The sequence below is a fragment of the Leucopleurus acutus genome (assembly GCF_964270905.1).
Source record: "Leucopleurus acutus genome assembly, chromosome: 5".
Taxonomy (NCBI): domain Eukaryota; kingdom Metazoa; phylum Chordata; class Mammalia; order Artiodactyla; family Delphinidae; genus Leucopleurus; species Leucopleurus acutus.
The window spans coordinates 24,230,005-24,257,701 of NC_139147.1; positions in this window are offsets into that span (position 1 = coordinate 24,230,005).

A 27,697-nucleotide genomic window follows, 5' to 3' on the forward strand; every position below is an offset into this window, starting at 1 on the left:
TTCAGACTATACTACAAAGCTACAGTAATCAAGACAATATGATACTGGCACAAAAACAGAAATACAGATCAATGGAACAAGATGGAAAGCCCAGAGATAAACCCAGGCAATTATGGTCAACTAATCTTTGACAAAAGAGGCAAGGATACAATGGAGAAAAGGCAGTCTCTTCAATAAGTGGTGCTGGGAAAACTGGACAGCCACATGTAAAATAATGAAATTAGAACACTCCCTAACACCATACACAAAAATAAACTCCAAATAGATTAAAGACCTAAATGTAAGGCTGGACACTATAAAACTCTTAGAGGAAAGGATAGGAAGAACACTCTTTGACGTAAATCACAGCAAGATCTTTTTTGAGCCACCTCCTAGAGTAATGGAAATAAAAACAAAAATAAACAAATGGGACCTAATGAAACTTAAACACTTTTGCACAGCAAAGGACATGAAAAACAAGACAAAGGCAAACCTCAGAATGGGAGAAAATATTTGCAAACGAATCAACAGACAAAGGATTAATCTCCAAAATATATAAACAGGGGGCTTCCCTGGTGGAGCAGTGGTTGACGGTCTGCCTGCCGATGCAGGGGACACGGGTTCATGCCCTGTTCCGAGAAGATCCCACATGCTGTGGAGCGGCTGGGCCCGTGAGCCATGGCTGCTGAGCCTGCGTGTCTGGAGCCTGTGCTCCGCAACGGGAGAGGCCACAACAGTGAGAGGCCCGCATACCACACACACACACACACACACACAAAATATATATATATATATATATATATATATATATATATATATATATATATATATATATATATCAGCTCATGCAGCTCAATATTAAAAAAAAGCAATCCAATCAAAAAATACGCAGAAGATCTAAATAGACATTTCTTCAAAGAAGACATACAGCTGGCCAAGAGGCACATGAAAAGCTACTCAACATCACTAATTATTAGAGAAAATGCAAATCAAAACTACAATGAGGTATCACCTCACACCAGTCAGAATGGCCAGCATAAGAGTATCTACAAACTACAAATGCTGGAGAGGGTGTGGAGAAAAGGAAATCCTCTTGCACTGTTGGTGGGAATGTAAATTGATACAGCCACTATGGAGAATAATATGGAGGTTCCTTATAAAACTAAAAATAGAAGTAGCATACGATCCAGCAATCCCACTACTGGGCACATACCCAGAGAAAACCATAATTCAAAGACACATGCACCCCAGTATTCACTGCAGTACTATTTACAATAGCCAGGTCATGGAAGCAACCTAAATGCCCATCGACAGACGAATGGATAAAGAAGATGTTACATATACACAATGGAATATTACTCAGGCACAAAATGGAAGATTTTTAAAATGTCTCATTTGCAGAGACATGGATGGACCCAGAGACTGTCATACAGGGTGAAATAAGTCAGAAAGAGAAAACCAAATATCGTATATTAACATGTATATGTGGAATCTAGAAGAATGGTACAGATGAATCGGTTTGCAGGTAGAAATAGAGACACAGATGTAGAGAACAAACGTATGGACATGAAGGGGGGAAAGCGGGGGTGGTGGTGGTGGTGGGATGAACTGGGAGTTTGGGATTGACATGTATACATTAATATGTATAAAATAGACAACAAATAAGAATCTACTGTACAGAAAAATAAAATTCAAAAAAAAGACAAATAATTTAAAAATGAATAAAACTGTAAAACCTAAGTATATGCTGTCTGCAAGAGACACATTTTAAAGATAAAATACAGACAGGATGAATATAAAAGGTCAGAATGAGTTACCACATGTGGAAAGAGGAATGAAATGAGTACATTATTATGAGAAGCTTCCAGGCAAAAGGTATGATCAGAAATAAAGAAGGAGGGACTTCCCTGGTGACACAGTGTGGTTAAGAATCCACCTCCCAATGCAGGGAACATGGATTCGAGCCCTAGTCTGGGAAGATCCCACATGCCGCGGAGCAACTAAGCCCGTGAGCCACAACTACTGAGCCTCCGCTCTAGAGCCCACAGCCACAACTACTGACCCCACGTGCCACAGCTACTGAAGCCCACACACCTAGAGCCTGTGCTCCACAGCAAGAGAAGCCACCAAAATGAGAAGCCCGCCTACTGCAACGAAGAGTAGCCCCCGGTTGCCGTACTAGAGAAAGTCTGCGCACAGCAACAAAGACCCAACGCAGCCAAAAATAAATAAATAAAAAGAAATTTATTAAAAAAAAAGAAATAAAGAAGGACATTTATAAAAGAGTCAAGACATCATGAATACGAACCAATCATAAATTGGAGCTGAAAAGCAGAGCTTAAAAAGAAACCAAAATTTATTAAATTAAAGAAACATATAAAACCTAGTTGGAGATTGTAATGCTCTTCTCTCAGCTTTTGATAGAAACAGACACAAAAATCAAAAAACTCACAGATGGCTTGAAAAACTCTATCAACTATCTTGACCAAATTGACATTTATAAAATACACTCAACTGAGAAGAGAAACGCTTTCCAAGAGCACATTTAATAATCATCAAAATTGACTGTTACATCTATCATAGCACAATTCTCTGTATATCCAAAAGATTGAAAAATACAGAGTATATTTTCTTATCACAAGGGAATAAATTAAAAATAAGAAACAAAAGCTATCTAAAACAACGTCAAATAATTGGAAATTAAACTACACACTACTAAATAATTTGTGGGTAGAAAATAAATCACAAAGAAAATCAAAAGATATTTAAATGTGTATGATGATGAAAACTGCATTATTATACATAATTGTGAAGCAAAAGTGCATTCATACAGTTACTTTAAACTTGAAATACTTGGTGTAGATACAAAGTACACATTCCTCTTTATAAAATCTAAGGATGTTTAAATGTTAGCTCATATTCCATTAATTGTTTTGATTATACTTGAGATGTTTTTTATGTGATATTTTCATTGCACATATGCACATAATTGGCTTGTTTTGCAAGGACTGTAGGTTACAATCTTTGTGATCTGAATTCGTCATTTCTCAAAAATGTCAAATCTTTTTTTTCTTATTCTGAACTTGATGCTGCCAGAATTTCTAAAGTATAACCCATTATTCATATATCTCCTCTGATTCATGTGTTATTTTTTCTTGTTTGAGGTATTTCACTTTATTTTAGTAGAAATAGGAGCTCAGTTGCTTGTATATTACTTTTATTTCTTTTTGGTATGTACATACAAATGGGTGAGGATGAAAATTTTTTCAGAAAAAAAATCATTATAGAAATCACTGAAGTAACTGATGAAGTACACCATAAGAACAGTATTTTGTAAATGTTAGAAGAGAAAGTTATATTTAGATTAAAACTTGAATATTTTATTGCTTCTTGTGAGTACAAATATCCTCCTATCTGAAAGACTGCTTTATCTCTTCCATTTCGCAGTTTTGATACAGTCCATTATGCAGTGTCAGAAAAACCACAGCTTTGCTATAAAGTTCCCCAAGTCTATTCTCAATGAGCATGTCTTATAATCTATTATTTTCTCATGTACCCAATTGCTATGCTGAGAGTAATTATAGTGGTAAATGATAATGTTTCTATTATGTGTAATTTCATTTCATACTTTGTTCCCTCTTATCAAGAACAATATGACATAGCTTTGACAAAAAGTTTCTCAACCCCATTCATGTGTTATTCACAGTAATTTTAAGGAACATTTAAAAAACCATTCCAATGATTTGACTGCATATGTAAAAAGTGTAGCGTTTGCTAATAAAATATAAATTATAGAGAACACTGTTAATTTTAGTAACATATATATATATATACTCAACATGAAGATACAAACAAGTAAGTAGACAGTTGTAAACATGTTATGACATTGTCAACACAGGTTGTGATAAATTATCAGAAGACATCTTTTAGAAGAAGTAATGTATACAAGGAAATCTGAAAAATTAGGACACTTTAGACAGGTTATATAAAGGAAACTGGATAAGTCAGAAAAAGTAAAAAATGCCTAAGCAAAAGGAACAGAATGTGCAAAAACCCAAAGGTAAATGGGAACACAGAATTCGGGGGAAGAAAATAGTAACCCAGAATTAATGGAGCCAGATTTAGAAGGACGAAGCAAATACATCAGAGAAACAAAGAGAAGGCAGATAATGAAGTGTCCTATAAGCATGGCAAGAAGGTTAAATATCATCCTGAGAGAAAACAGGGAGCCATGGGAAAGGTTTAAGGAGAGGGAATTCCAGGAGACATTACTGTGGCTGCAGTGTGGAGAATAATTGGGAAGTAGGAAGACCAGAGGTAGAGAGGATGATTTATAGAAAGATGTTGCAATAGGTAGGTTAGAGAATATGGTAACCTAAATTAGTTGCAGTGGGATAGGGAGAAGTGAAGGGATTTGATAGACATTTAAGATGTAGCACTGGCAGGATTGCTGAGGGATCAAATACTTGTGGGGAGGAAAGAGGCATACTCAAGTGTGATACTGTTTCTTGTTGACAAATGAATATCTGGAGCTGCCTTTCCCTGAAAGATAGAATTCAGGAGAAACATGGTTTCTTTAATTATTTCTGTCATTCAAACCTGAATTAAGATTTGAATATATATTTTTAGGCATTTGTGAAACATTTATATTCACATGGATATAAATTTCTTTATCTCTAACAGAACTCAGGTTCAAGTATTTTTCAATCATCAGCACATGGATGTTTGAAGCCACTGAATATAAATGAGATCACTCAGGGATCTTGTAAATGAGAGAAGAGAACCAAAGATCTAGTCCCTAGAGGAGATAAAACACAATGTAAAACTCGATAGTTGACCAAAGGAAAGGTCTTTAACAGAGTTTCCATATGAGAAGAAAACTGGAAGATCATGCTCTTTAGAGTTATGGAAAATGATGCCTATCATGTTAAACTTGCTTATTCATGAGTATACTTTTCAGCATGGAATCATCACTGAACTTTATGTTTCTTTAAAATGTTTTATTCTTGCCATATTCTCTATGAATCTATGTATCTATGTATCTATCATCTATCTGCCTATTTATTCATCTATCTATCATCTGTGTGTATGTTTGCATTTATGAACACACTCTAAAAGAATGATACTTAGAAAAGTTGATCAAATAGTAAAATTACTGATTTCTTATGCATTAGTGTTTGAAGAAGGAAAAATATTGTTAAGAAAACTGAGCAACAGCAAGAAGGAAAAGGTAATGTAACATCACTATTTGTTGACCATAATTTTGGAAGATCAGGATAAAAAATTACTAACCAATAAATTTTCCATTTTACAATTTTAATTGCATAGTACACATACAAGACCTTGATGTAGTTTGGGGGAGTTGTTAAGTATCTAATGTAATTAAATTATGGTGAAGTGTAACTGTATAGACTCCATATAGTAGATAAAACCAATCTGAAAACGTTAAATTACACTAGCAACACTTTTGTAAAGAATGTAGTGTTTTATGTTGTTATTGTTGTTTTCTGATCATCAGCAAAGAGGTGAAATGCATTGAACAGCTGGTTGCATTAGTGTTATTGAGATTTCATGAAGAAAACATTTCATTAATTAGAAACAATATTTTTATTAAAAAATGTTTGATGAATTTTTAAAAATCTATACTTTTAATGCCAAATTTATTTCTATGGATGTTTAGGGTGATGTAAGTAAGGTTTTGAAAAGTCAGACTTTTCTAAGGCATAACATGCATAGGGTAAAATCACTCTTTAGAGGCGTAAAGTTCTATGAATTTGACAAATGCATACTCTTGTGTAATGAACACTACAATAAAGATATATTTTCAGCACTTATGAAGTTCCTTTGTGTCACTTTGTAGTCAACCAATTTTCCCCACTCTTAGACCCTGGCAAATACTGATCTTTTTCTGTCATTATGATATTATCTTTTCCCAGATGTCAGGTATACAGCATGTAGCCTTTGGAGTCTGACTTCTTCCATTTAGCATAATGCAATTAAGATTCATCTATGTCGTTTCATGTATCAATAATCCATTTACTGAAATGCATAAGTAGTGATCCATTGTGTGGATGTAGCATAGATTTTCATACATTCACCAATTAATGGACATTTCATTTGTTTCCTGCTTTTGGCAATTATGAATTACCCAATAAACACTGGCTCCTATAAACACTGGTATCCAAGCTTTTGGGTGGAGATGCTTTTCTTTCTCTTGGGTAAATACTTAGGAGTGGGATTTTTGGGTCACATGGTAATTGTATGTTTAAATTTATTATGAAACCTCCAGACTATTTTCCAAAGTGGCTAAAATTTTTGCATTCCTGCCAGCAATATATGAGAGTTATCACTGATTCACATCCTTGCTAGCACATTGCATTTTATGGGGTTTTTTTTCCCCCTCTTTGACATTTGTATAGGTGTATAGTGATATCTCATTGTGGCTTGAATTTGCATTTTTCTAACCAGAGCCAGAACAATCTTAGGCAAATACGGTCACCAGTAGGTAGAAGCAAGGACTAGTTTGTTCTGCCTTTGAGGAAAGGTAGGGGAATAGTTTAGAACGGGTTTATGAGAATGAAGGAAAGGATATAATTTATGAAGGATAAATTTAAACCTAATACAAAAAAAAGAGAACCGCTAGGTAACTCTAACCTGCCCTTTCTCTGCAGATTGTTGAGGCTCAGTGTAGTAATCGATTCATTTGCCCTTACCCAGCTGACTCAGTTGCTGTACCTACTGCTCTCACTGGATGCCTAGACTGTGCCATGATGCAGAGGAACATATTCAGTTTGCTGCTTGACTTGCTCTTTCTGAAGTATTGGTCTTTTCAAGGTGTAGGAGAAGATGAGTATACAAAGGCAAGGATTCAGTAAAATAAATCAATGCTTTTGAAACTAACTCTTGGTAATTGGAAATTTCTTTCAATAACAATATGAAATAAATTCTCATTAGTCTCTTGTCAGTTGGTATCAGTATAACTAAATAAGGCGACTGGTATTCAAGAGTCCACTCACTGAAATAAAAGACACTTCAGAGGACTTTCAATGTGTTCTATGGTAGTAATTAGGCTAAATAACATTAAAAAAGGAAACAGTCAAGGGGCTTAAAGTCTAGTGATATGTAGAAATATAAACAGGTAATTTTAATGAAATGTAGAAAATCTTAATACTGAGGTACTTACAAAGAGCTTTGAAAGCATTAAGGGCTACTTGATTCATCTTAAGATTCAGGAAAGAATTTTCTCAAGGACTTTGCCTCTGAGATTGATCTACAGAATGATTGAGAGTTGGCAAGACAATGAACCCTAAGAAATGGTGAGAAAATGGAAAGATACAAGCAAAGTAACAGAGGTGTGTAGTAGTACAATGTATATAATATATGTATATTTATGTACAGGTGGGTTCACAGATGATGCACTTAAACTCATTCATTACCACCATGGGGATTCTCAAACTCATGATGCAGTTAAAGACAGGCGAGTAAAATGTTTTACACAGAAGACTGTTTTTGTCTACTGAATAGAGAAAGAAATAATTTAACAGCTACAAAATTGTTAACAGGGAGAACATTATAAAGATGATAGAAATAATTTAAATGAAAAAAAAGTTACAAATGCAAACTTTGTGGTATCCTTGAACTCAGCTTATTAATTGCACACAACAGCATTATCTGTAACATCAAAAAGTTGTAAAATTAATATTTAATTTACTGAAATAGAAAAATTAAAAAGCTTGTTTCTATCTTTTTTAGTTCAACTTGAAAAAAATGACACAATATATAATTCTAATAAAGGTTAGCAAGTACATTTAAAAGTTTATAGTTTAAATTAACTTAAATATTTTAAACTGCATTTATAAATATATTTTAAGCACCAATAAACAAAGCCTTCCCACGTATAAATCTAATAACTTAAACATGTCAATATGGTTAATCTTATGCTTTCTGAACATGCCAATGATACTCAAAAATTTATAGTTCTATTTTATCTTTAAATTTAAAATCTGAAGTTTGAAACTGTTACTCAATAATACTTTAAATTTGATTTATAATAGTAACTTAGTTGATATTCTATTATGCTTGAATTTATTATAGATGTCAAATGATTAAAACAAAATATATACAGATAATTCCTGAAATGAATATTTTATTTAAAATGTTATTATAAAGATAATCACTTATATTTAACTTTAAATTCCCCAATCTTAAAGACATTAACCCACTGAGAAAATTATTTTACAATCTCAAATAATGTTTTTTAACTCTCAGAACTGAATTAAGGGTCATTGTCTTACTAGAGTAAAATTGTTTATAGTCCAGAGAATTTGATCAGGGTATAAAAGTTGAACCTGCAGAAATCCAAAGAGATATTTCTAATGATTAGAAGAGTCAAGTTGAGCAGCCTTTTTTTTTTTCCAAATAATTTTTTATTCACTCATCTCTTGAAAAATAACTATCCCATCCCCGAGTTCCAATATAGAAAATTTTATTAAAATAAAATTATGAGCATCTATCTTCATAAGGTTGATCAGCTTTCTAAATCTGAACAGATTCCATTTCATTTTTCTCTGCTGAAAAGCCTAAACTTACAGCTCAACTCAAAAGTCAGAGGAAAGGAGACAAATGTCTTGGTTTTGTCCTTCCTGCATTTAACGTGTATTGTGTGGCACATAAACCTCTTAACATGTCTGCTGTGCACTCCTGGATCAATTATGAATTTTTCTGTGCAACGCTAGGGCGGCAGCACCAGACACCACGTACAAGTTTTATTGGACATGCATTCTTGTTTAGCGCATGCGCTACAGCTCCGGCTGCTCCCTCCCCTGGGCCTGAGGGAGCTGGGAGAGGAGGTAGCTGCCATTCATTTGTAACATAATTTCCCCAAAATGCCAAGAGATGCCATACCAGATCCTTCTTTTCGGGAAGGTATACAGCCTCCCAAGCCCCCAGGTGGTCTGTAGTTCACAGCTCAACACAAGGTGGTGGTATTTGAAAGCAGGAAAACCCTGGAACTTGATTCTCAGCCCTGGAAGAAATCTCTTCTCCAGCAAGGGCCAGGTGGCCAGCTGAGGCTGCTGTTTAGTCATAGTCTGCAAGACTTAGAGTGGAGTGTCCTGGCATTCCTGTATCAAGTCCTTTTTTTAAGTATTTCTGTCGTCCCTCTCTAATTTTCCTCCCACTGCCCATATGAGCCTTCTTTTATAGAACCAATAGAAGATGCCAGCCCAGCCTCTACCAATGTAGGAGTCTCACATCCCAAGTTCCCTGTGCTCAACATAAAAACTTCTAACTCTCAAGTCTGCCTGAGGCCCCTTGTCTAGGTTATTTATCACTGATTTGAATTCAACTATTCTGAATTATGTTGTATTCTTCCTATCTAGAAGAATGTGACATGTTATCAAATTCTGCCTATTTCTCATATTTGGCCATAAAGACCTGTTCTTTGGTGATTCCTATAACAAGAGTCTGGTCCAGGGCAATAGAGGAAGTGAAAAAATGAGTAGATGATTTCTATTTTTTAAAAAATAAAATCTATACTCCTAATGGTTCATGTTTCAAAAACAATGCAGTATCATTTACTGTGAAGGTGAATAAGGGAGGATAAACAAGTTTTGATGATTTTCACTTTCCGTATTTTGACTTTGAGCTTCTTTGATATATGACACATTCATATTTTCATTTTGGATATCTGAGGTACTTTGACACTGGAAATTTTGAGCTTGAGGCATTTACATGGTTGTAAATATATTTTGTAGTGTTTTGAGTTTGCAGTTATGTGTTTTTGAAACTAGTTTGAAAGGTAAATTTTGAATACATATATATATATCAAACCACAGGTGATCTCCATTGACTGGCCAAAAAGAACAAGGAGATTGACATATGCCAAGAATGTACCATTGGACAATGCTAAGGTTTACAGGGAAATATCTAGGAAGCTATGAAATAGACACATAGAATCAAATAGACAAGGATACTCCATAGGATTACTATTCAGCTGGAGATAGCTTAAACAGCTCTGTGACAGGGAGAGTCTAGAGGACAAGCAAACATCTTTACTACGGCAATGATTTATACACAAGTGAGGATCTCTATACGCAGGGATGCCTTTGTTAAAATGGGCTACTTTCCTTCAATCCGAGTGGGATCTAGAATTGTCAGCAGGAGGTAAGATAAATGTGTCAGTGAATCCAATTTATTCTTATATGAAACAAAATCAGCAAAACCCTTAACCAGACAATACTGAATCCTTATCAAATTGTACTGCTAAATTATGATTTAATATCGTTCTCATTTCTTGTTAACTGAAAATTGAAGAAGGAGCTTTAAGAGTAACAACTCTGGGCTTGATACAAAATCGTTAAAATTATCATTTTTTCATTGTTTAATATCATATGTAGAATTTGATTCTAGGAAATAGTATAGATTATCTGCTCTCTAAGCATCATTTCTTTTAATAAACAATGTAGCTCATTATATTTACTTTTTGCCCTGGCTAATAGAAACCTCAGAGCTGTTTTGTTTTCTGTTTCTGCAGTTTTCCTCAGGCAGTTATTTCCTGCTATAATTTTGCTCTTCTTTTTGATTATTAAATCTTGTTTCTTTGTTATGATCCTTTGTTTATTTGACATGTGCTTTATTATGACCTTTACATGTGCTTGGATAAAGTTTCTATAAAAATTCTTGTACAAATCTATTGACACTTCAAAAAAATTCTCCTGGGTAAATATACAAGAGTTTAATTGTCAGGTCATAAGTCTTGACCTTAAAAAGTACAAAAGAGCCTGTTATTTTACTAGCAAAATGTGTTTATTTGGGACTAGCAGAAAATTGCAAGGGCAAGCAAACTGGTGAACCATAGGCAAGTCTGGGGAACAGGGTAGATGGGCTTGCTTTTATAGAGGAAAAGAGGAAACTGGAGAGGCCAAGGCTGTTCTTCCTTGGTTGTAAGTGGGGAGGCAGCTTGCTGTTGCTGGGTCAGAAGGAACTTTTTCTTCCTGAGGGGATCTCTACGCTGCAGTAAATGATTATGTGTGAGAGCTCCCCCTTCAAGGCTTCCTGACATAGGGTAGCTACATACTTAACTTAAAAAAAAGAAAAAAAAAAAAGGATTTGTGCTAATTTACCTGGCTCCAAGCCGCCCCTCCACACCCTCACCAAAATCTGGTGTTGTCAGTCTTTTAAAATTCAGCTATTCTAGTGAATGTGGAGTTGAATCTATCACATCTCCTGCTGATTGATGATGATCAATGATGTTGAACACAGTTTCATGCACTTTTGAGGCCTTTGCATAATTTCCTCTGTGAGGTGTCTGTTCAAGTCTTTTGCCAACATCTTACTGGCTTAAATGTCTTTTTTATTGTTGACTTGAATAATTTATTTATATAAGCTGACTACAAGCCTTATCTAAAAATAATGAACACATTATATGTTTTCTTCCAGTACCTATAAAGCTTTATCCTGTATTCAGACTATTTGACTGATTTAGACTGTAAAGTTAAACTACAAATCTTTCTGCATTAATCTGTGTATGGTGTAAGACACTGTTTGAAACTCTTTTCTACACAGTTGGTCTTAACACTGTAGTTTTAGTTTTACATGAATTCTATGACCATATATGCATTAAACTGAGGCACATTAAAATTTTCAAGAGTTTATTTGAGCATGCACCAAGTAGAATCTGCAGTGTCAAACCAAAGGTGGTTAGAAGCACTCCACCAACAGGAGATAGGGGCAAGGTTTTAGTTAAAAAACAAAACAAAAAATGCAGAAGCAAAGCATGGAGATTATTTGATGGGCTATAGCTTAAGCAGTTGTCTTCTTCTGGAAAGCCTAGTTAGCTGTCTGTGATTGGTTATTCCTAAGTTTCATTTTCTAGGATTTGAGTGCATTGATTCTGGTTTAGGTTTTGGTTTGCTTACGTAGTCCAGGAAGGTGTTAGAGCCACCTCAGTCTAATGGCCTACTTGTTTAAATACTTTAACAGTGTCTAATATTTCACTTTGATCTACTTGTCTATTCTAATGCTGTTACTACTCTGTCTTACTATCACTTTACAACAAGTCCTGAATTCAGTAATATGAGTCCTCCAAGTTTGTACTGTTTCTCAAGATTGTTTTGTCTAGGCTTCTTACTTTGTTTTCTCTATAAATTTTAGAATCAACTTTTTGATTTTCGTAGAAAATAGCTTGTTGGTATTTTGACTGGTGTTGCATTATGGCTATAGATCAATTTCAGGATAATAAACATTAAAAACATATTGTCTTCCACTAATAAGGATGGTATTTTGCTTTATTAATATATTTTTAATTTTTATCTCCAATATTTTATAACTTATAGTGGAAGATTTGTGCATATCAAATTTATTAAATTCCTTATTATGTACTTTGATTTTTTTGTAAATTAAATTTTTACTTGATTTTTCCACTTTGTGGTTGCAACTATTTAGCAATAAAGTAGATTTTTGTATTTTGACCTTGCATCCTATGATTTTTTAACCTTACATGCAAATTCCACTCATTTGAAATTTCTTGAAACTTTTTCTATGACCAAATATAAATATTATCTATTTTGATGAATATTTTCTGTAGGTAATGGGTACAGTGTTTAGTAAATGTTGATTAATAAAGTTAGTGGATAGTTTTTATTCTAATCTTGTATATCTGGTAATTATTCAGTTTTCTTATTCTATTAATCACTGCAACAGTGGGAGTAAATCTCTGTGATTGTAGGTTTGTATTTTTCTTCTTTAATACCATGTGATTTTGTTTCATATATTTTGAAGCTCTCTCTCTTGATGAATTCATGTTAGGATTCTTATATCTTTCTTTAGAAAAGTTTCATTTTACCATTATGAAACTTCACTTTTAAATGTTAACTAGCACTCCTTATCTTGACATTTATATTGTTCAATATGAATATGGTCACTCATGTTTTTCTACTTTTAATGATTGCATGGTGTATCTTTTCTCAATTTTTAACTTTCAATCCTCCTGTGTCTATACATACTTAAAGTATACCTCTTGTAAAGAGCATATAGACAGCTTATATTTTAATTTTAAAGTATTAATTGAGTTATTTGAGTTCTCAGCCACTCTTGCCCTTTATTTTCTATGTGCCTCATTTCCTTCTTTTCCTTTACTTCCTTTGACTTTTTAAAAATTCCTTTGTGATATTTGAATAGAAAAATAGAGATTTAGATATAGACAGTCACTTTCAAGACTTCTTACCTGTATCTTTTTTTTAAACATCTTTATTGGAGTATAATTGCTTTACAATGGTGTGTTAGTTTCTGCTTTATAACAAAGTGAATCAACTATACATACACATATATCCCCATATCTCCTCCCTCTTGCATCTCCCTCCCAAACTCCCTCTCCCACCCCACTATGTGGTCACAAAGCACCGAGCTGATCTCCCAGTCCTATGCAGCTGCTTCCCACTAGCTACCTATTTTACATTTGGTAGTGTGTATATTTCAATGCTACTCTCTCACTTCATCCCAGCTTACCCTTCCCCCTCCCCGTGTCCTCAAGTCCATTCTCTATGTCTGTGTCTTTATTCCTGTCCTGCCCCTAGGTTCATCTGAACCATTTTTTGTTTGTTTGTTTAGATTCCATATATATGTGTTAGCATACGGTATCTGTTTTTCTCTTTCTGACTTACTTCACTCTGTATGACAGACTCTAGATCCATCCACCTCACTACAATAACTCAATTTTGTTTCTTTTCAGGGCTGAGTATTATTCCATCGTATATATGTGCCACATCTTTATCCATTCATCCGTCGATGGACATTTAGGTTGCTTCCATATCCTGGCTACTATAAATAGTGCTGCAATGAACATTGTGGTACATGACTATTTTTGAATTATGGTTTTCTCAGGGTATATGCCAGTAGTGCGATTGCTTTGTCATATGGTAGTTCTATTTTTAGTTTTTTAAGGAACTTCCATACTTTTCTCCATAGTGGCTGTATCAATTTACATTCCCACCAACAGTGCAAGAGGGTTCCCTTTTCCCCACACATTTTGATGATGGCCATTCTGACTGGTGTGAGGTGATACCTCATTGTAGTTTTGATTTGCATTTCTCTAATGATTAGTGATGTTGAGCATCCTTTCATGTGTTTGTTGGCAATCTGTATATCTTCTTTGGAGAAATGTCTATTTAGATCTTCTCCCATTTTTGGATTAGGTTTTTTTTTGATATTGAGCTGCATGAGCTGTTTATATATTTTGGAGATTAATCCTTTGTCAGTTGCTTTGTTTGCAAATATGTTTTCCCCCTTCTGAGGTTTGTCTTTTCATCTTGTTTATGGTTTCCTTTGCTGTGCAAATGCTTTTAAGTTTCATTAGGTCCCAATTGTTTATTTTTGGTTTTATTACCATTTCTCTAGGAGGTGGGTCAAAAAGGATCTTGCTGTGATTTCTGTCATAGAGTGTTCTGCCTATGTCTTCCTCTAAGAGGTTTATAGTGTCTGGCCTTACATTTAGGTCTTTAATGCATTTTGAGTTTTTTTTTGTGTGTGTATGGTGTTAGGAACTGTTCTGATTTCATTTTTTACATGTAGCTGTCCAGTTTTCCCAGCATCACTTAATGAAGACTCTGTGTTTTCTCCATTGTATATTCTTGCCTACCTAAAGATAAGGTGACCATATGTGCATGGGTTTATCTCTGGGATTTCTATCCTGTTCCACTGATGTATATTTCTGTTTTTGTGCCAGTACCATACTGTCTTGATTACTGTAGCTTTGTAGTATAGTCTGAAGTCAGGGAGCCTGATTCCTCCAGCTCCATTTTTCATTCTCAAGATTGCTTTGGCTATTCGGGGTCTTTTGTGTCTCCATACAAAGTGTGATATTTTTTGTTTGAGTTCTGTGAAATATGCCATTGGTAGTTTGATAAGGATTGCACTAAATCTATAGATTGCTTTGAGCAGTAGAGTCATTTTCCCAATGTTCATCCTTCCAGTCAAAGAACATGGTTTACCTCTCCAAGTGTTTGTACCATCTTTAATTTCTTCCATCAGTGTCTTATAGTTTTCTGCATACAGGTCTTTTGTCTCCTTAGGTAGATTTATTCTTAGGTATTTTATTCTTTTTGTTGCAATGGTAAATAGAAGTGTCTCCTTAATTTCTCTTTCAGATTGTTCATCATTAGTGTATAGGAATGCAAGAGATTTCTGTGCATTAATTTTGTATCCTGCTACTTTGCCAGATTCATTGATTAGCTCTAATACTTTTCTGGTAGCATCTTTAGGATTTTCTATGTATAGTATTATGTCATCTGCAAACAGTGACAGTTTTACTTCTTTTCCAATTTGGATTCCTTTTATTTCTTTTTCTTCTCTGATTGCTGTGGCTAAAACTTCCAAAAGTATGTTGAATAACAGTGGTGAGAGTAGGCAACCGTGTCTTGTTCCTGACCTTAGAGGAGATGGTTTCAGTTCTTCACCATTGAAAACGATGTTGGATGTGGGTTTGTCATATATGGCCTTTATTATGTTGAGGTAGGTTCTCTCTATGCACACTCTCTGGAGAGCTTTTATCATAAATATGTGTTGAATTTTGTCAAAAGCTTTTTCTGCATCTACTGAGATTATCATACAGTTTTTATCCTTAAATTTGTTAATATGGTGTATGACATTGATTGATTTGTGTATATTGAAGAATCTTTGATTCCTGGGATAAACCCCACTTGATCATGGTGTATAATCCTTTTAATGTGCTGTTGGATTCTGTTTGCTAGTATTTAGTTGAGGATTTTTGCATCTATGTTCATCAGTGATATTGGCCTGTAGTTTTCTTTTTTTGTGACATCTTTGTCTGGTTTTGGTTTCAGGGTGATGGTGGCCTCATAGAATGAGTTTGGGAGTGTTCCTCCCTCTGCTATATTTTGGAAGAGTTTGAGAAGGATATGTGTTACGTGTTCTGTAAATGTTTGACATAATCTGCCTGTGAAGCCATCTGATACTGGGCTTTTGTTTGTTGGAAGATTTTTTTTTTTTTTTTTTTGCAGTACGCGGGCCTCTCACTGTTGTGGCCTCTCCCGATGCGGAGCACAGGCTCCGGACATGCAGGCTCAGGGGCCATGGCTCATGGGCCCAGTTGCTCCATGGCATGTGGGATCTTCCCGGACCGGGGCACGTACCCGTGTCCCCTGCATCAGCAGGTGGACTCTCAACCAACCACTGTGCCACCAGGAAAGCCCTGTTGGAAGATTTTTAAGCACAGTTTCAATTTCAGTGCTTGTGATTGGGCTGTTTATATTTTCTATTTCTTCCTGGTTTAGTCTCGGAAGGTTGCGCTTCTCTAAGAATTTGTCCATTTCTTTTAGGTTGTCCATTTTATTGGCATGTAATTGCTTGTAGTAATCTCTCACGATCCTTTGTATTTCTGCAGGGTCAGTTGTTACTTCTCCTTTTTCATTTCTAATTCTATTGATTTGAGTCTTCTCCCTTTTTTTCTTGATTAGTCCAGCTAATGGTTTATCAATTTTGTTTATCTTGTCATAGAACCAGCTTTTAGTTTTATTGATCTTTGCTATTGCTCCCTTCATTTCTTTTTCATTTATTTCTGATCTGATCTTTATGATTTCTTTCCTTCTGCTAACTTTTGTTTTGTCTTGTTCTTCTTTCTCTAATTGATTTAGGTGTAAGGTTAGGTTTTCTATTTGAGATTTTTCTTGTTTCTTGAGGTGGGATTATATTGCTATAAACTTTCCTCTTAGACCTGCCTTTGCTGCATCCCATAGGTTTTGGGTCGTTGTGTTTTCATTGTCATTTGTTGCTAGGTATATTTTCATTTTCTTTTTGATTTCTTCAATGATCTCTTGGTTATTTAGTAGCATATTGTTTAGCCTCCATGTGTTTGTATTTTTTACAGTTTTCTTCCTGTAATTGATATCTAGTCTCATAGCATTGTGGTTGGAAAAGATACGTGATACAATTTCAATTTTCTTAAATTTACCAAGGCTTGATTTGTGACCCAAGATATGATCTATCCTGTTGAACTTTCCCTGAGCACTTGAGAACAAAGTGTATTCTATTGTCTTTGGATGGAATGTCCTAAAAATATCAATTAAGCCCACCTTGTTTACTGTGTCATTTAAAGCTTGTGTTTCTTTATTTATTTTCATTTTGGATGATCTGTCCATTGGTGAGATGGGGTGTTAAAGTCCTGTACTATGATTATATTACTGTCTATTTCCCCTTTTATGTCTGTTAGCATTTGCCTTATGTATTGAGGTGCGCCTATGTTGGGTACATATTTACAATTGTTATATCTTCTTCTTGGATTGATCCCTTGACCATTATGTTGTGTCCTTCTTTGTCTCTATGGTTTGTTTTTAAGACAGTACATTCCTTTTTGAGTAAAACACTGACTAGAAAAAAAAATAATAAAATGTCTTAAAATGCTACAGTATAAGCTCTATCTTACATGCTCTTTTTATTCATTCGTTAGGCTTTTATCCATCCAATATAAAAAAGTTTAGCTGTCTTTCAACCTGTACTCATAACCTTACAAAGAGTTATAAGGATATGGCCTTTACCTTTTGATGTAAATCTTATGATGATTCATTACTCCCTAAATTAATTTTTTCCATAGTCATTTATCGTCATCAAGTTTCTATAATGTGGCAGGTTATTCCTGTCATGGCAATTGCTGCATCCTCTGTAGATTGATTTCTCAATGATAAGAAATGCATTTTCTCAAGGTCACCATATCTGCTACATATCTAAAACAGTGTCACTCTACCCAGTGGATATTTCTACACAAAGATATAGTTGGTTTGTTTAAAATATATTTAGGAAGATGAGTGGGGAGAAAATAAAGTCTTTATACTCTATACTTAAAAGTGGTTTTTGCTTAGTGTAGAATTCTGAGTCCCATTTATAATGAACCCATAATGTGCACCAAAATAACAAGTTCACATCTGTGGAGCATGATTATGGTGGAAGCCATTCAGGCTTTCAGTGTCCTGGCTGTTCTTTCTACTTCTGTGAGGTGATGCAGGGTGTAGAGTGATAACCCCCAAATAAAGACCTGGTAGTGATCTCTTTGGTTCCCTTATTCCCTAAGACACATATATTCTCTACCTACATTAGAAAGCAAACCTTTTTCTATTTCATGAGTTACCTTGTACCAGAAACCTGGTCAAAAGAAAGAGTAATGCTTGTTAATGAAAGCTGTGAAATAAATATGGAACATAAGAGTATTGTTTAAGCTGGAGGGAAGGGAATTAATGATGATATAACTAGTTATAGTTACTGAGTATGATATGTCAGTTAATAATCATTAGAAGTAACAGTAACTGGGAAATACCATTACTCTAAAATGATAAACAGCGTCTGTTCTTAAGTGACATTTTTAAAAAGTGTGAGACTCTCCATTTCATTTTTATTTGTTTGTTTAAGTCTAATCAGCTCAATTGATAAACATATATTAAAAGCAAAGACTGTGTATATAGTTTGTTACTTTGGTGGAATAGTTTGGCTGAAGCTATAATGCTAGTCAGTCATTTCCTAAGGGAGACAATTCCCATCATTAGAGAAAGCAAACAAAAATAGTGTTGTTAATATTTATTCTATAATTTACAGTTTGCAAAACACTATTTTAAGGACTGAATTGTGCCTCCCACAAATTCATATGTTAAGCCCTAACCCCAAATATGACTGTATTAGAAGATAGGACCTATAAGAGGGTAATAAATGTTAATGAGGTCATAAGGACGAGGCATTAATCCAATAGGATTGGTGCTCTTATAAGAAGAGGAAGAGAACTAGAGACTCTCTGCATGGGCACAGAAGAAAGGCCACTTGAGTACACAGTGACAAGTAGCTATCTGCAAGCCAAAAAGAGAGGCCTCACCAGATACTAAGTCTGACAGTAACTTGATCTTGGACTTGCAGCCTCCAGAACTGTGAGGAAATACATTTCTGTTGTTTACATCACTTTGTTACAGTAGCTCAATCTGACTAATATAACTGTCATATTTATGTTTATTTGGCATAATAATAAAGCAAAGTGGTTAGCTATTGTTGCTATCCAAATACTGGAGGTAAAGAAATTAGGGATCAGAAAATTTGAGTGTTTTCCCTCATATCACCTAGGTAGTAAGTAATGGATTAATGATTAAATATTCATTCCTTTCTATATAAAAAATTTTATATTTTACCAACTGGCCCAGTAAAACCACCATGAATTAAAAAAAAAAAACGTATCTGGGTGACTTAACAATAGCATTTTCGTATGTAAGAGAAAAATTCTGAAAGTAACTTTTTCTACAAATCAGAGGAAAATAAAAATATGAAAATGCTAAGTTGTGATGGAATCTACCAATATTAAAAATCTAAGGGAGGTAATGAAAGTTGTGTGAAGTTATCACCTTAAGGACATGAATATTATTTACCTCAATGTGTTTGATTACTACAAGCAACTATATGCCAATAAAATGGACAACCTAGAAGAAATGAAATGAAATTCTTAGAAAGATACAATCTTCCAAGGCTGAACCAGGAAAAAACAGAAAACATGAACAGAAAATCACAAGTAATGAAATTGAAACTGTGATTAAAAGTCTTCCAACAAACAAAAGTCCAGGACCAGATGGCTTCAGAGGCAAATTCTATCAAACATTTAGAGAAGAGTTAACACCCATCCTTCTCAAGCTCTTCCAAAAAATTACAGAGGAAGGAACACTCCCAAGCTCATTCTATGAGGCCACCATCACCCTGATACCAAAAGCCAGACAAAGATATCACAAAAAAAGAAAATTACATGTCAGTATCACTGATGAACATAGATGCAAAAATTCTCAACAAAACACTAGCAAATAGAATCCAACAACACATTGAAAGGATCATAAACCCTGATCAAGTGGGATTTATCTAAGGGATGCAAGGATTCTTCAATATATGCAAATCAATCAGTGTGATACACCACAGTAACAAATTGAAGAATAAAAACCATATGATGATCTCTAAGGATGCAGTAAAAGCTTTTGACAAAGTTCAATACCCATTTATGATAAAAACTCTCCAGAAAGTGGGTTTAGAAGGAACCTCCCTAACATAATAAAGGCCATATATGACAAACCTACAGCTAACATCATACACAATGGTGAAAAGCTGACAGCATTTCCTCTAAGATAAAGAACAAGACAAGGACGTCCACTCTTGCCATTTTTATTCAACATAGTTTTGGAAGTCCTACCCACAGCTACCAAGAAGAAAAAGAAAAAGAGGGAATCCAAATTGGAAAAGAAGAAGTAAAACTGTCACTGTTTGCAGACATGGCACTATACATAGAGAATCCTAAAGATGCTACCAGAAAACTACTAGAACTAATCAATGAGTTTGGTAAAGTTGCAGGATACAAAATTAATACACAGAAATCTCTTGCATTCTTATACACTAACAACAAAAGATCAGAAAGAGAGATTAAGGAAAAAGTCCCATTCACCATTCTATCAAAAAGAATAAAATAAAATACCTATGAATAAACATACCTAGGGAGGCAAAAGACCTGTATTAAGAAAACTATAAGATACTGATGAAAGAAATAAAAGATGACACAAACAGATGGAGATATGGGAACATATGTATATGTATAACTGATTCACTTTGTTATAAAGCAGAAACTAACACACCATTGTAAAGCAATTATACTCCAATAAAGATTTAAAAAAAAAAACAGATGGAGAGGTATATCATGTTCTTGGATTGGGAGAATCAATACTGTGGAAACAACTATACTACCCAAAGCAATCTACAGTTTCAATGCAATCCCTATCAAACTACCAATGGCATTTTTCACAGAATTAGAGAACAAAAAATTTTACAATTTGTATGGAAACACAAAAGGCTACAAATAGCCAAAGCAATCTTGAGAAAGAAAAATGGAGCTGGAGGAATCAGCTTCCCTGACTTCAGACTATACCACAAAGCCACAGTCACCAAAGCAGTATGGTACTGGCACTAAAACAGAAATATAGATCAATGGAACAAGATAGAAAGTGCAGAGATAAACCAACACACTTATGGTCACCTAATCTATGACAAAGGAGGCGAGAATATACAATAGATAAAAGACAGTCTCTTCAATAAGTGGTGCTAGGAAAACTGGACAGCTACATGTAAAAGAATGAAATTAGAACACACCCTAACACCATACACAAAAATAAACTCAAAATGGATTAAAGACCTGAATGTAAGGCTGGATACTAGAAAACTTTTAGAGGAAAACATAGGGAGAACACTCTCTGACATAAATTGCAGCAAGATCTTTTTTGATCCACCTCCTAGAATAATGAAAATAAAAACAAAGTAAACAAATTGAACCTAATTAAACTTAAAAGTTTTTGTACAACACAGGAAACCATAAACAAAACAAAACAAAAAAACCCTCAGAATGGGAGAAAATATTTGCAAACAAAGCAATCGACAAGGGACTAATCTCCAAAATATACAAACAGCTCATGCAGCTCAATATCAAAAATATGAACAATCCAATCAAAAAATAGGTAGAAGGTCTAAATAAACATTTCTCCAAGTAAGACATACACATATTTAAAAAGCACATGAAAAGTTGCTCATCATCACTAATCATTAGAGAAATGCAAATCAAGACTACCATGAGGTATCACCTCACACCAGTCAGAATGGCCATCATCAAAAAGTCTACAAACAATAAATGCTGGAGAGGATGTGGAGAAAATGGACCCCTCCTACACTGTTGGTGGGAATGTAAATTGATACAGCCACTATGGAGAACAGCATGGAGGCTCCTTAAAAAACTGAAAATAGAGCTACCATATGATCCAGCAACACCACTCCTGGGCATATATCTGGAGAAAACCATAATTTGAAAAAATACATGCAGCCCAACGTTTATTAAAGCACTATTTGCAATAGCCAGAACATAGAAGCAACCTAAATGTCCATCAACAGAGGAATGGATAAAGAAGATGTGGTACATATATACAATGAAATATTACTCAGCCGTAAAAACTGCCATTTGCAGCAACATGGATGGACCTAGAGACTGCCATACTGAGTGAAGTAAGTCAGACAGAGAAAGACAAATACCATGTGATATCGCTTATACGTGGAATCTAAAAAAAGGCTACAAATGAACTTATCTACAAAACCAAACATATGTAGAAAATAAACTTACGGTTACGGGGGTTAAGGGGAGGAGGGATAAATTGGAAGATTGGGATTGACACATACACACCACTATATATAAAATAGATACCTAATAAGGACCTATTTTATAGCACAGGGAACTCTACTCAATACTCTGTAATGGCCTATATGGGAAATGAATCCAAAAAAGAGTGGATATATGTATTTGTATAACAGATTCACCTTGCTGAAACTAACACAACATTGTAAATCAGTTATACCCCAATAAAAATTATACCCTAATAAATATTTTTAAAAAAGAAAATAAATGCTACATGTCTTTTTTAAGCAATTCGCTAAACATGATTCACCCATTTTGACCTGCAAAAGGCTAACATATAAATTAAATTTCTTTTAACATCTCTACACTTTCTGAAAGATATTTCCATATTGATTCATAAAACCAAAAGATGTCTGTATCAGTTCCAGTGTCATCTGAGTTCTCTTTTTAGGATACTTCTTCATTTCATGTCTCCACATTTGGCTACTTACTGGGCGAATACTGTGCTTTTAAAATTCATGTTGGCAACATTTATATCTAATTAACCACCATATGCCAAAGATACTTCTCACAAATTATATGGACATGTATCCTTATAGAGAATACAATTTCTCATAACTACACCCCCACGAGTCCTATTTTTGAAGAAATCACTCAGTATAAGTAGAAGAGTAGTTAGGATAGAAACTGTTTTAAAGAGCACACTTCTGTTGCCATAGTAACTATAACCTCACCAGGCTCAAGCTACAGTTTATATGGAAGCAATATAATTCTGACAGTGATATTTTCCAGTTCGATTTTCTTTAAAAATAAAGCAAACCACTACAGAAAAAATTAATGAGAAAATATATTTCCTCTTTGTATTTTCTGGCTTTAGCCCCCAAATTAGAAGTTATTTTACATATCACACCAACAAAACAAGTGATATCGAATGTTAATAGCAAGTCCATCTCTAATGGTACAGATCCCTTAGTGTTTATATTTAAAAGATTTCAATTTAAGATAGGAACTTAATTTCAATAGTGGCACAGGCAAAATATTAATCATGATATAGGGAAATTATTCATTTGTCCTATGCACAATCTTAAATGCCCCCAAATGAGACATAAACCAACAATGAAGGCAGATAAATTCATTTTAAAAACACTATTTTCACTGTTATGTTTCAAATCATCTGATGCTTAGTAAATCCCAGCTGGATTTGGAAGTATGTATTTGACAGTTTTTAACCAATAATACAAAATAATGAATTCAAATATAACGTACTAGGAAATTTCTGGGACTAAGGACCACATTTGTGAAATGGGACAATCGGATGTAAGAGAAAAGCAGATATAAATATTGTTTGCAATTCTGAGAAAATGTTTAGTGTTAATGTGCATTTGTAATACAATGTATAATAATTCTAAATAGCATTTTTCAGTACCTTTCAATAAGGCAAAAAATAACAGAACAACTTAGAAAATGCTTGTTTTTTATATAATATTTTATTACATTTTAAAATAGTTTTCTTATCTGAATTATAATTACACAACCTTATGTATCTCTTGATCAGAACTGTGAAAAATGCAACCATTCATTTTCACACTCAGAAGTCTTGGTAATAGCATGCAAGTTCATGCAGTTAATCTGTGATAAATACTTTATGTTATTTGTTAGAAATTCTAAAAGAATATTTTGTATCAGGTATAACATCTGTTTAAAAAAGAAGTCTTACTAATCAAATCTCATTTACTCCTCCTGTGCTCATTTTTCAGGATGGCAATGAGATGAACACCAGGCTACTGCACGGGAGTGCCATCTGCATTACAAAAATCACATCTTGGCCAGAATTCAGACACACAACTTTGATTTTTATTCCCAGAAACTTCCTGGCACAAAACGATTAATGGCAGGTGGATTTAAATTATGTGGGCATCTGAAGGGCAAGGTCTTTCTTTAGTACTGTCAGTGTTAGGTGTGAATGCAGATTAGACTTTTCTTATAAGGCAAAGTTTAGACACTACGCCACTCTACACCTATAGCAATGACTACATATTTCTGTGTAAAACATAAAAAAGAAATGAAATAATTTCTGTTCTCCCTACAAGTTGCAAGCTTGCTAAAGACAGTAACTCTCTAAGTATTTAAGGACTATCACAGACCTTATCACAGAGTAGACATTCAATAATTACATGTTGCTGGAATGTGTATGACTGAATCATGGGAAAGCAGTATCCTCTGGAAGGGGGCCATATGTATTCATTTTTTGCATCCCATGTATTTACTCTGCAGGGGCAGATTAGGCAGTTAATACATTTGTGCTGACTGATGGACAAAAGAGTTCTATGTGTCATCTGGACACCAATTTTCATGGCAGAAAAAGTATAATTCCACAGCATCAAACATTTTCTTTTAATTGCTATTTCCTGTAGGTCTTTAAAAAAACAAACATCAAGAAAATTAAACTATCCCATACAGAAAAATAATGTGAAGGAAAGAAAAGTAGAATTTAGATTTTCAGACTTTGTATCTCAAAATAGTTGCTTGATTTCAGGAGAGAGAGAAAATACTTGCATATCTTGCAAGAAAAGATTCAATGAGCTGACTTATTTGCCTTTTTATTTAAGAAAATTGAACTGGAATGTACTATAAAGAGCTCATTGGGCACAGATTGTTAAATTGCTTCAAATTTGCCTAAGGCCACATAAAGGAAGGTATAAACTGTATTGTTATATAGAACCATATAACTGCTACAGGCTCTTATTTTCCCTCTGAAGCCTGTTGACATGTAAATGGACTAATTTTTTTCTAAAGACTTTAATATCATCAGATTCTAGAAATCATGAAGGGTATTTTTTTTATGAGTTATACTTTGAAGTATTTACTTAAATAGCATTTTAAAAATGGAGAAACGCTCAAAGTCAAAAAAAAAAAACAAAAAAAAAAACAAAGGAAAGTCTGAGAAACTGCCACAAGAATAGCCTAAGGAAACAGGACAAGTAAATGTAATATGGTATCCTGGATGGGATTCTGGAACAGAAAAAGAACAGTAGGTAAAAATCAAGGAAATCTAAATAAACTATGGACCTTAGTTCATCCTAAGGTATCACATTTGGTTCATTAATTATAGCAAACATACCATATTAATGTAAAATATTAATAGTAGGAAAAACTGGATGTGGAGTAAATGGAAACTCTCTGTACCACCTTCTTAATCTTTCTGTAAATGTAAAGCTGTTTTAAGAAATAAAGGCCATTAAAATTAATGACAACAATGGACATTAGGCACACATTTTTCCTTTCTCCTTGAGCTCCAATATAACTCCACCTGGCATTGACCATATCCCTAACTCCATTGGAATTTTCCAATATTTAGTATATTTATTTTCTGATTGTATAAATGTAATGTATAAGTGTTTCCATTTTCTCTAATTTTGTCAGGAGATTTCTTCCCAGATACAATCCTTACTCTGTAAAAAAATATAGCACCATACAATGATTAAGGGTCATCAATTCTCCACCCTCCCTCACCACACACATAGATGGATACTTCGGTAAATAACAAGATTGGATAAAGAGCGCTTACAAACCACTAAGGGAAATGAGTTACTAAAAATTCCATAATAATAAAGAGCAACATTCCTAGTTACCAAATACACATACACACACACACACACACACACACATACACACAATAAATCAATGTTTTAAATTGCTTAAATTAAGAAAAAGGACTCCATCTTAATTCAACTTGTATAATAAAAGATGAATTCTCAACAAGTTAAAAAGTTTCAAAGAAAAATATAAATTGATATGATAATCTGTGATTCTCAGGTAATATCTGACTAGTACTGGTCAGAAAACAAGTTACAAGCTCCATATGAGAGAATCACCTTTCAGGAGAATTAATTTAAAAAGTAAGAGCAGCACTTAAGAGAGCTGTGTTACAATTTAGGAGGGATCAGTTAGTGTGATTTTTGTGTCAGGCTGAATGACAATATGTTTACTCTTCCAAATGAGTAAACCAAAGCACCAAAGTGACAAGGGAGGTCAGGGTAAAGGTAAGGGAAAAACTGTAATCCTCACGCATGAAATTTATTCTGGGTAAGGTAAGAAGTGTTAGTATTGTTAGTTGAGGGATAAATGGCCATAAAAAGTTGATAAGATCAGTACATTAACAATTGCAATGAGATTAAATGAGTGTTGTTGAAAGTATACAGAAAGGTGGTGATTGGAAAGGGATTACTGAAAATTCGTATTCGAATTTGAAAATGATTGCCCAGATTTCTGATTTCTCATTGCCATTTCTCAATCAGTGTGGTCAAGATAGTAAGAAGAACAGACTTGGAGGATATTGTTCTTAGCTAATGACGAGCTTAAGTTATTTGTGTAATAGAGTTTCCTTGTAGGAAGCTGAATATAAAAATATACAGTTCACTAGTAAAGCTTTGGATGGAGGCATATTTTTATTGGTTATTCATTTATTCTTGTCAGGGTTATTCTAGGCAAGTATGAGAATGTCCAGGGAGATTATGTTCTGTAAACTAAGGATAGACTACCTATGAATACCAACATATAAGTGCACGAAGAACAGAGATCAACAACATGAAGGGTGCCTGAGGACTGGGAGAAGAACTGGGATTATGAAATATCACTGAAGATCACTGAGTGGTGAATGGCGAACAAACAGATAGATACGAGAGCATCTTCTGCCAAAGGAAGACAAAACCGAGGAATACTAAGACACAGCGATGGTTGTTGCCTAACCGAAGGAAATGGGTGAAATATTATCAGTTTCAGTAGCACAAGTGGGTACCAGTTATAATTCCTCCAGGTTCTGCTCTAAGCATCGTTGTGTAGAGGTGAAAAGTAGAGTGTGAAAACGTCTATATAAACTTACATTCAGACTACACACAGCTGAAACGAAGCCTAAGGGCAGGAGATTCTAAAGGTTCCTGAATCAGGGAATCCTCAGTAAGAAGGTGATGCTTGTGTTGAATCTTAAATGGAGAACATATATTTACCTGGCAAAGAGGGCTGCAACATGGTATTCCAGATGGAAGTAATATGTGTAAATTGTAAATTTTTGTCAGTAAAAGCAGAAGGTGTTCTGTGTAACACTTGTGTAGTGGGTATTTTATTATGCATCTGTCAAAACACATAGTACTATACATCATAAAGAGTGAACTTTAATACAGGCATACCTTGCAGATGCAAACTAGTATATACAGGATGGGCAAATAACAAGGTCCTACTGTATAGCATGGGGAACTATATTCAGTGTCCTCTGATAAACCATAATGGAAAAGAATATGAAAAAGAATATATATATATGTATAAGTATATTACTTTGCTGTACAGTAAAAAGTACAACATTGTGAATCAACTATATTCCAATAAAATATTTTTTTAAAAAATTTAAAAATACAGGTATACCTTGGAGATATTCTGAGATATGTGGGGTGGGTTCAGTTCCAGACCACCACAATAAAGCAAATATCACAATAAAGCAAGTTGTACAAATTTTTTTTGGTTTCCCTGTGTATATGA